Source organism: Corvus brachyrhynchos, unplaced genomic scaffold (genome assembly GCF_000691975.1).
Source record: "Corvus brachyrhynchos isolate BGI_N302 unplaced genomic scaffold, ASM69197v1 scaffold705, whole genome shotgun sequence".
NCBI classification, from domain to species: Eukaryota; Metazoa; Chordata; class Aves; order Passeriformes; family Corvidae; genus Corvus; species Corvus brachyrhynchos.
Genome location: NW_008238346.1, coordinates 1384871 through 1392495, shown reverse-complemented (window position 1 = coordinate 1392495; position 7625 = coordinate 1384871). Strand labels below are relative to the sequence as shown.

The 7625-nt window shown below is 47.2% G+C and overlaps 1 protein-coding gene across 2 annotated transcripts in view; it reads right to left on the bottom strand.

Moving 5' to 3' along the window:
* PDCD4 (programmed cell death 4 (neoplastic transformation inhibitor)) overlaps positions 1-2366 on the bottom strand; it is a 19404-nt gene extending 17038 nt beyond the window's left edge. The window contains exon 1 of one of the 2 annotated variants that reach the window (XM_017735182.1): positions 2293-2366. The gene's annotated coding sequence lies outside the window, so the exon portion shown is untranslated. Of the gene's footprint in view, positions 1-1964; positions 2090-2292 lie in introns of those variants that run through there. The other variant, XM_008634409.2, reaches the window with a different exon arrangement.
* Positions 2367-7625: the final 5259 nt, after the last annotated feature.

Genomic DNA, 7625 nt, shown 5'->3' with positions numbered 1-7625 from the left:
CAGCTGTGCCTGGTTCCTTCTCCACGTGCTGTTCTACTTCTTCAATTAAAAGTCTTTTTTTTTTTCTTTCTGAAGCAAAACCGTCAGAAAAATAATACATTACCTGTTCTCTGCGTGTGTTTCTCTCTGCTAACAAGGGGAGTTGCGGCCTTTGGCTGCCTCCCCGCACAAGCCCTTCCCTCAGCACGGGGACAGGGTTTGGGCAGGGCGGCTCGGAAGCTCCGCTGCCGCCTCAGAGTTGGCGGGCGCGAGTCCTGCTGCTCAGGCAATCCACGGGAAAGAGGTGCTGCAGCCACCTCCTCCCCTGCTGAAACCCTTAACACGCTGCAGGTTTAGGATTGACAGCCAAACCGGGCATGTCCGTCCACAGCCTTCCAAAGTTTCCACCTTGTTTTAGTTCACATTTACCCTGTTTGCTCTATGTGAACTGCCTGAGGGCACACACCTAATTAGAGATGACAGTCTCCTCTCATTGTCATGTGTTCTGCCTCCATTTAGGTCTCTCTTCAAAACTCAGCTCACCCTTTGTTTTCTCTCCCTAATTTGTCACTCCAGAGAGCCCAGGCAATGAGGGAAGCAAATACAGATCCCTTCTGTTTTGGTACTTGTGCATTGCAGAATTTTCCAGCTGCCAGCAAGAGAAACATCCTCAGTTAACCAGATTATGACTTGACTTTTGTCGTATTATTACATATTTTGCCAGTATAATTCTACTCCAGATTGGTGTACTTCTGGCTGAAATAAGAGCCAAAATTCCCTTGTGTAAGAGCCTCTGATTAATTTACTGGCCTGGCTCTGCATGAATCATCCAAAACAGGTTTAAGATTTAAAACAAAATTATCTGTTAAAAGAATGTGCAGCACGATTGCCATGTTTTCATGATACTTTCCCCATCAGCCAAATGACAGAAAGAAAATCTTTCTTGCTCATGAAGACACTAAATTGCAGAGTTTTCAAGTCAGAACAGTACAACGTGCTCACACAAGACCTTTTTCGCACGCGACCTAGAGGCAGCTCTAAAAGATGTTGTTTCCCCATCAATCAAAAAATAGTTCCTAGTTTGCTCTTTGCACCTCTTCTGACTCGTGCGTACCAAGCAAACCACCACAGTGTCATCACCGAGATTTGGAAAATAAATTCTAGCTATTAATATGGATCATGGAATGCAAATTCCCCTGCAAGGGAGAGTGGGGCTTTAAAGAGATCTTTCAGTAAAGAGGAAAGAGGTGACAGAGAAACTGAAACAGTAACCAGAACCTGCACAAGAGAAGATGGCACAAAATACTGCATCATACCAATTTTACATTTTAAAACACCGTGGAAAACTGCTGGAGGATTTTCTGCTGAAGTTCAGGACTGGATCACTTCCAAGAGGCCTAAAAGCTGGATCAGTAGTCAAAACAAGATGAAAACCCCCAAACCATCCAGCACACCTCCAGACAAGAAAACTGAGGTTTTTCTTTCTTCTGCTGAATGTCTATTAGCAGCTGGGTTATCAATCACTGAAAATCTCATCTGCACATACTTTCTGATTTCTAAAGCACTGTGACCTGAAAAAGAGCTGATGTGCATGAAAGATAATTTGTATTTTTCCATAGTATCAACCAGCCTACTAAAAGACATCGCCTCTTTTTGCCTTTCTAACCCCAAAGCTGCCTGCAATAGCCAGAAGAAAGCTGATCACATGCTAACCTCTGAGCTGTAGAGACCTGCTCGCTCCCTCCTGCCCTCCCTCCCCCAGACATACTAATAGCAAACATGCCACCAAAATCCCCATAAAAACAAAACAGCAAAATTCCTTCTCCCATAGCAACAAAAAAAAAAAAAAAAAAAAAAAAAAGGCCAAACAAACTAAAACCCAACCCAAACTCTTTGGACCGTTTCTGGTGGATTTGCAGCTCGAGGCAGCCAGCGAGGGGTGTTTCAGCTGGACCCCGCTGCCCGACACCTGCATCCCGGGTTACCTGTGCCGCGCCACAGCCGCCCGGCCCCTCCTGCGCTTCCACCCCTACAGTCGCCGATCCCCTGGAGCAAAATGCTCGCACGGAGGCGAGCAGGTCACTTTCTAGCAGCCTTCCTTCCTTAGAGCCTACTGGGTTGTTTTCAAACTCTCCCCTCCCTTTCTCACATGCTGGCCAAGCCCTCCCGTAACACCCAGGGGAGGAATCCATTGGCTGGAGTTCCCCAAAACGCGTGGAGCAGCCCTTCCCCCCGTCCGATGCCTGGTGCACAATAGACACCGCGTGTCTCCGCGCTGCCCTGGCCGGGCTGCTGCCGGCCTTTGCTTCTCACCGAGCTCTGGCTGAGCTGTCGCTGGGGTGACTCACGCAGGGCTTCCGACCTCCCGCACCAGAGACAGCAGTGAAAAGCAGAGAGAAGTTGCCTTGGGTTAGAAACATCACTGAGCGTTTCCCTTGTGCTCCCCACTGCGGATTTTTCGAAGTTTTACTTTCTGTTTTAAATATTTTCGATAGGCAGCATCTGTGCTCCTGACACCTCAGCAGTGCTGTTTGATTACAGTCTAGTCTGTTACTGTGTCACTTGGAATAAGAATTTCCACACATAATGCAGACAGCAAAAATGTATCCTATCTGTTAAATCAATCTGCTCTGTTCAGTTGCCTGTCTCTTGGCCTTCTGCTTTCTTTCCCTTCAGACCACTTTTATTTTTGCATCTTCGGCAAAGGTGCCTTCATAACATGAACTGCAAGCACAGCAAACCCATTCTTCTTCATCAGGCAGCGTCAGCTCCAGGTTGAAAGGGTACTAAAACACGCCTTCACTTTTTTTAATGCTCAGTAATGAGAGCTGCTTTTGAACATCCTCGTGCAGCTCCATCCGAGAGCTGGCTGGGAACGGGGCTGTGCTGCAGACCTGCGAGGGCAGCGCTGGTCGGGGCCGGGCGCCCTTGCAAGGTGGAGAGGGATCGCGTTGCGTTTGCCCGAGCACGGAGACTGAAGTGTCACCCACTGCCATGGCTTTGCATAAACACTTCTCCGAACCACGGCCTTCCTGTCTCTGTCGTGGCTTTCCAGGACTTGCCCCTCACATTGCACAAGAAGCCTCCCCTGTTGAGGGTTCTGAGTACACCCTCCTGGCAGCGGCAGCACCGGGTTTGCTCTGTAAAACTGTTCCAGGCATGTCTCCTCCGTGCTGCCGTTGTCATCTGTTCATTCTTGCCTTAACAAAGGGCAATCACGCATCTGAAAAGACGCTTTACTGGAAAAGGCTGAACTTGTGAAATGTTCGGAAAAATTAGAGTATTTAAGAGTTCCAGACAGTGAGTTCATTTAAAAGCTAACAACCAGAAACACAAAATGCCACCTCTACCTCAGAATAATTGCCCCTTTTTACTGGTTTACTGTGGGAGAAAATCTTAGGGAGCCATTTATTAAAACAAGGTGTGTTATTGCCTTGTAATTATTATTTGACAAGCTGAGGTCCTATGATTAATAAATCATGTGCCTGCTTTTTGTGTGTATATAATCACATGCTCTATATTTATATGGACAGAGGGTTGCAGAACATTTACCTTTGTGCTTAGGACTGGCAGGAACTTCTGTGCTATCAGGTCTCCTATCAACGGCACCATGTGATATAATCCTTATCGTGACCTTGCCAAGTTCCATCCTCAAAGCGATTCAATATTTTGCATGCACGACTGCAGTGGGGAGGCCATTCCAGAACCACACTGTCAAATGGTTGGTAACGATCTTCTAATCAAAATGTCTGATGCCTCCTTTTGATCATTTATTCTGTACCAGCACTGGCCCTTAGCACCATCAGCTCTTCTTTCGTCCCTTCCTGAGAGTATTTATGCAGAGAAAGCCTCATGCTCTGAGTATTTGCTTCGCAAAATGAAGTGAGATAGCCTCTCCTCAAGCTCACCCCAGCCTTCAGTGCAGCCTGGGCTGCACCTCTCCTGGTGCCTCCCAGGACTGCATTTCTCACTTCCTATTTCCACTACTGGCAAGTCTGTTACTTGGTGATCAAAGTGTGAGCTGCCAGGGAGCTTGCAGGAAAGGCTTTGGTCATTTATGCCTATGACCACCACTTTCTGCTATCTACCTTTCTCTGTCTAACATCTCAAGCCTCTTTTGTCCTGAGGTTGCTTCATATTTTCTGTCATCAGCAGTTTCACCAGTTCTCCGGTAACATTAGTGCCAAGCTCATTTACAAAAGCACTTTGCCAGATCTGCAGAGTGATGTTTAACACTCCCCTGGTAACTGCCCTCCAGCCTGACAGCCCCGCTGCTCTTACACCAGGTCTTTAGGGGGTTATACCTTGTGCAAAATCACCTCTCCCTTTTCTTAAGAACTTTCCACATGACCTCATATGAAATGTGCAATGTAAGTCCAGAGAGGTGAGATTCACCCCATTTCCTTCACTAGGCAAATGGCTTGCAGCTTGCCTTACCCAAGGAAGATAAATGGGTTTGATAAACCCATTTCATCTCATGCCATTTACCTTCCTCTCTTTTGCTAGCCTTTTCTTCACCATTTTTTTCTGAATCTGTCCACATACTGTTAAGCTGAAACCTTCATGCCTCTTCTTGCCCAAATCAGTTCACTTCTTCCATACAGGTTTGCTGTGCTCCTGTCCCTGACTGAGGGACCTGTTAAAGACATCGGGCCAGTTCTTCCAGAGCTCTGGCATGTGGATTAGCCCGTTCCTCTGCCTTCAGCGCAGGAAGCAGCCCTGAGATTTGCTTCTATCCGGTCCACAAACATTTCCATACCCCCATCCTATTATCCCTCACATCTGCAACCACATGATTAACATCCTCAGCAAAAGTTAAAGCAAAGTATGAGTTCAGGTTTTGCCCATGCCCGACACATATTAGCCTCTATCCCCTATAATCTGTTCTTCCTCCTGTTTTCTTCAGCCATATGCAACAAGGAAAAACATTTTCCCATTTTTTATTAATGTCCTTTAAAAGGCAAAACTCCGACTCACTTTTGAGACATAGCTTTTATACCCAATTGGTTCTTTTGCTTTTTAGAATGATTCCTTCTGTTCATTCTAAGTATCATTTCTGAGGTATAAATTCATTCAACTGCGGCGTCTGTCTTCAAGCTTTTCCCCTTACCTGGGTTTTATCTGCAGTGAAGTTAACTAGAATTTTATCCCTTGTCCTGGAGTCTCAGTGAAATTTAGACATGTAAATCCCCAAGCTCCTAAGGAAATCTGGCTATATGGATTAGTTCCTGTTATTTATTTAAATACGCCCCTTGGAAGTCTGAAGCTGTATCAGTCACACCTGCCTTCATACAAGAGATATAATATTTTGAACAGGATACTGTTTATGCCTAAAAAACCTCAAGCATCTCAAGTCTCCAAGAAAAAATTTGACCAAAGTGGATTTTCGTGATAGTTCTAGGGTAAAAATAAGTAGCTCAGTGGTGGAGCAGAAGTAGATTAGTTGGTCTTTTTCCAATTTTTTTCTACCTTATAAATATAACTGTGCCAGTCACCTTTTGTGATAAACACTAACAAGATGTTTTACCTCATCGGGGCCAAGGGCCTCAGCCAAGGCCTTTTCCTGACCATTGAGGTCTAAATGTCTACGTGCTTCTCTTTACCCCACTTCACATCTGCTTTTTTCTCCACCTCTCCTCTCCCTCCTTCTGGCTTTCCTCCCAGAAAACAGGACACTGTCCCTAAGTCCCACCACTGGACTGAAGCCAGAGAAGTGTCAACATACAAGGATTTGACATTTTCAGCTATGTTGCTGCAAGGCACAAAGGTTTGGCCTCCCACAGCCCAGCCCGCTGAGGCAGCCAAAGAGTGTAACATCTCCTGATGTCCTGGCAGGTGTCTGAATGTGTATCCAGCCTCCTTGGCAGGCTTGGACCACCTGGTCTGGAGGGAATCAGTGCTGCTGCACCTTCACTGTAGCCAGAGCTAATAGGAGAGCAGCAGCCTGGCTGCAGTGTTGGTACAGGGAAAACCACCTCTGGTCCTCAGTAGTGTCTCCCTGGGTGCCGAGGCTGATTTGCCCCCTGTTGAGGAAGGTCCTCATGGTCTTCCCATATGCGTATGGCCAGTGGGCTGGAGGGCTCGTGCAGAAGATGGGGCTGCAGTGGCCGTGCTCAGCCCAGGGGCACCATACCTTGCCCTCCAGGCCCTCCAGGTCACAGGCTGCACTCACCCACCTCACCCCACACCATGCCAAGGCAAGCTGGACTGCAGCCTCAGGCACAAGAGATCCCACAACAGCCCCTCAGTCATGTGCACAGGGCTCCTGGGGAATGGAGCACAGCTTGGGAACAGTGGGTGCTGCTCCCAGCCAGGTGTCTCCAGGGCACTGCCCAGGCTGTGCTGACACTCCAGGTGGGCTGAGTGCTTTCCCCCATCTCTGCCCACCCCAAGGAGCTGGCCTGGCACTCTCACTGCAGGGGAAGGTGGGGTGTGTCTTCTCTCTGGGGCATGAGCCACAGAGTCAGCACTTTGGGGCTGGGTTCCCACCTCTGACGCCGACTTACTGTATGACCTAAGGCAAGTCACTTAGCTGCTTTCCTGCATTTCCTGACTCTGCTAAATGCCAGGGATAATAAGTAACTTTGTGTGAGTGCTACGAAGCTTTGAAATCTTTAGATGAAAAGGTGCTGTATAATTGCAAAGCGTTTTTAATAATGCTAATCATTCACTTCACTCTGCATTGCCTGACAGTCTCAGGCTGCAGCAGCCTCCAGCAGGCAGCCGGAGCATCAAGCTTTGCTCAAGTGCAGCGTTTTCCTGAGTTTGTTTCTGTTTTGACCTCATGCTGGTCCAAACAGGAATCTGAGCTCAGCTCAGGACCTGACAGAAAGCTGCAAACTCAGAACAGCTCCTGGGCCTTGCAGGCAGGAGCTTTCTGGAAAGCAGGGGTATTTGGGGGAAGGGATTTAAACAGCTGTGTTGACAACACAGACAATAGGGATCTGATTCAGGCTGAGGGGGGCTACGTGAAAGGCTGCACGACACTGAAATTAAAGCAACAGTCAAGAGCAATGAGAGGGAAGAAAGGAGGATTACTTGGGTTGAAATGCTCCTGGTTTGGAAGCAGCCACAGCCACGTGTCCCAGGAGATGCCTGGCTGGCACCAGCCTCCTCTGCATCCCAGAGAGCCTTTATCCTTTTAAATGCACTCTGTCAGGGATGGAGAGGCTTCTGGGGCAGAGTGCTTGAGTGTGAACATTAATCCAGAGGATTACAAAGGCAGGGCTTTTGTGAAGCACTGCAGATAGAAAAAGATGAGGTTATCTTCTTTAGTTAGGCCTGCAGAGCTCATGTTTAACCACAATATTATTTTTATTTGACTCACTAAAATGACAGTAGCTAGTGATACCTGCAGCTCATTGCAGTCCAATACCTCCTCTTCCAAACAGAGGAGACTCTGTGCACTGCTGGCAACTCCTGTGATTTTATCACAACTTAGATGCTTTGGGGATTATATCCTAAAATCCCAGCTCCTTGAAACAAGGGAATTTTAGCTTTCATTTATAAACAAAGTATGGCCCTAGCCCTCAAGGTTTTGTGGATGAAAGAATTGAAACCATGAAACTAGTGCAACCTAAAAGCTCAAAAAACCTGGGAGGTGAATAAAGAGATCCTAAAGTTTGTGGGCTAATAAAAAAAAAAAA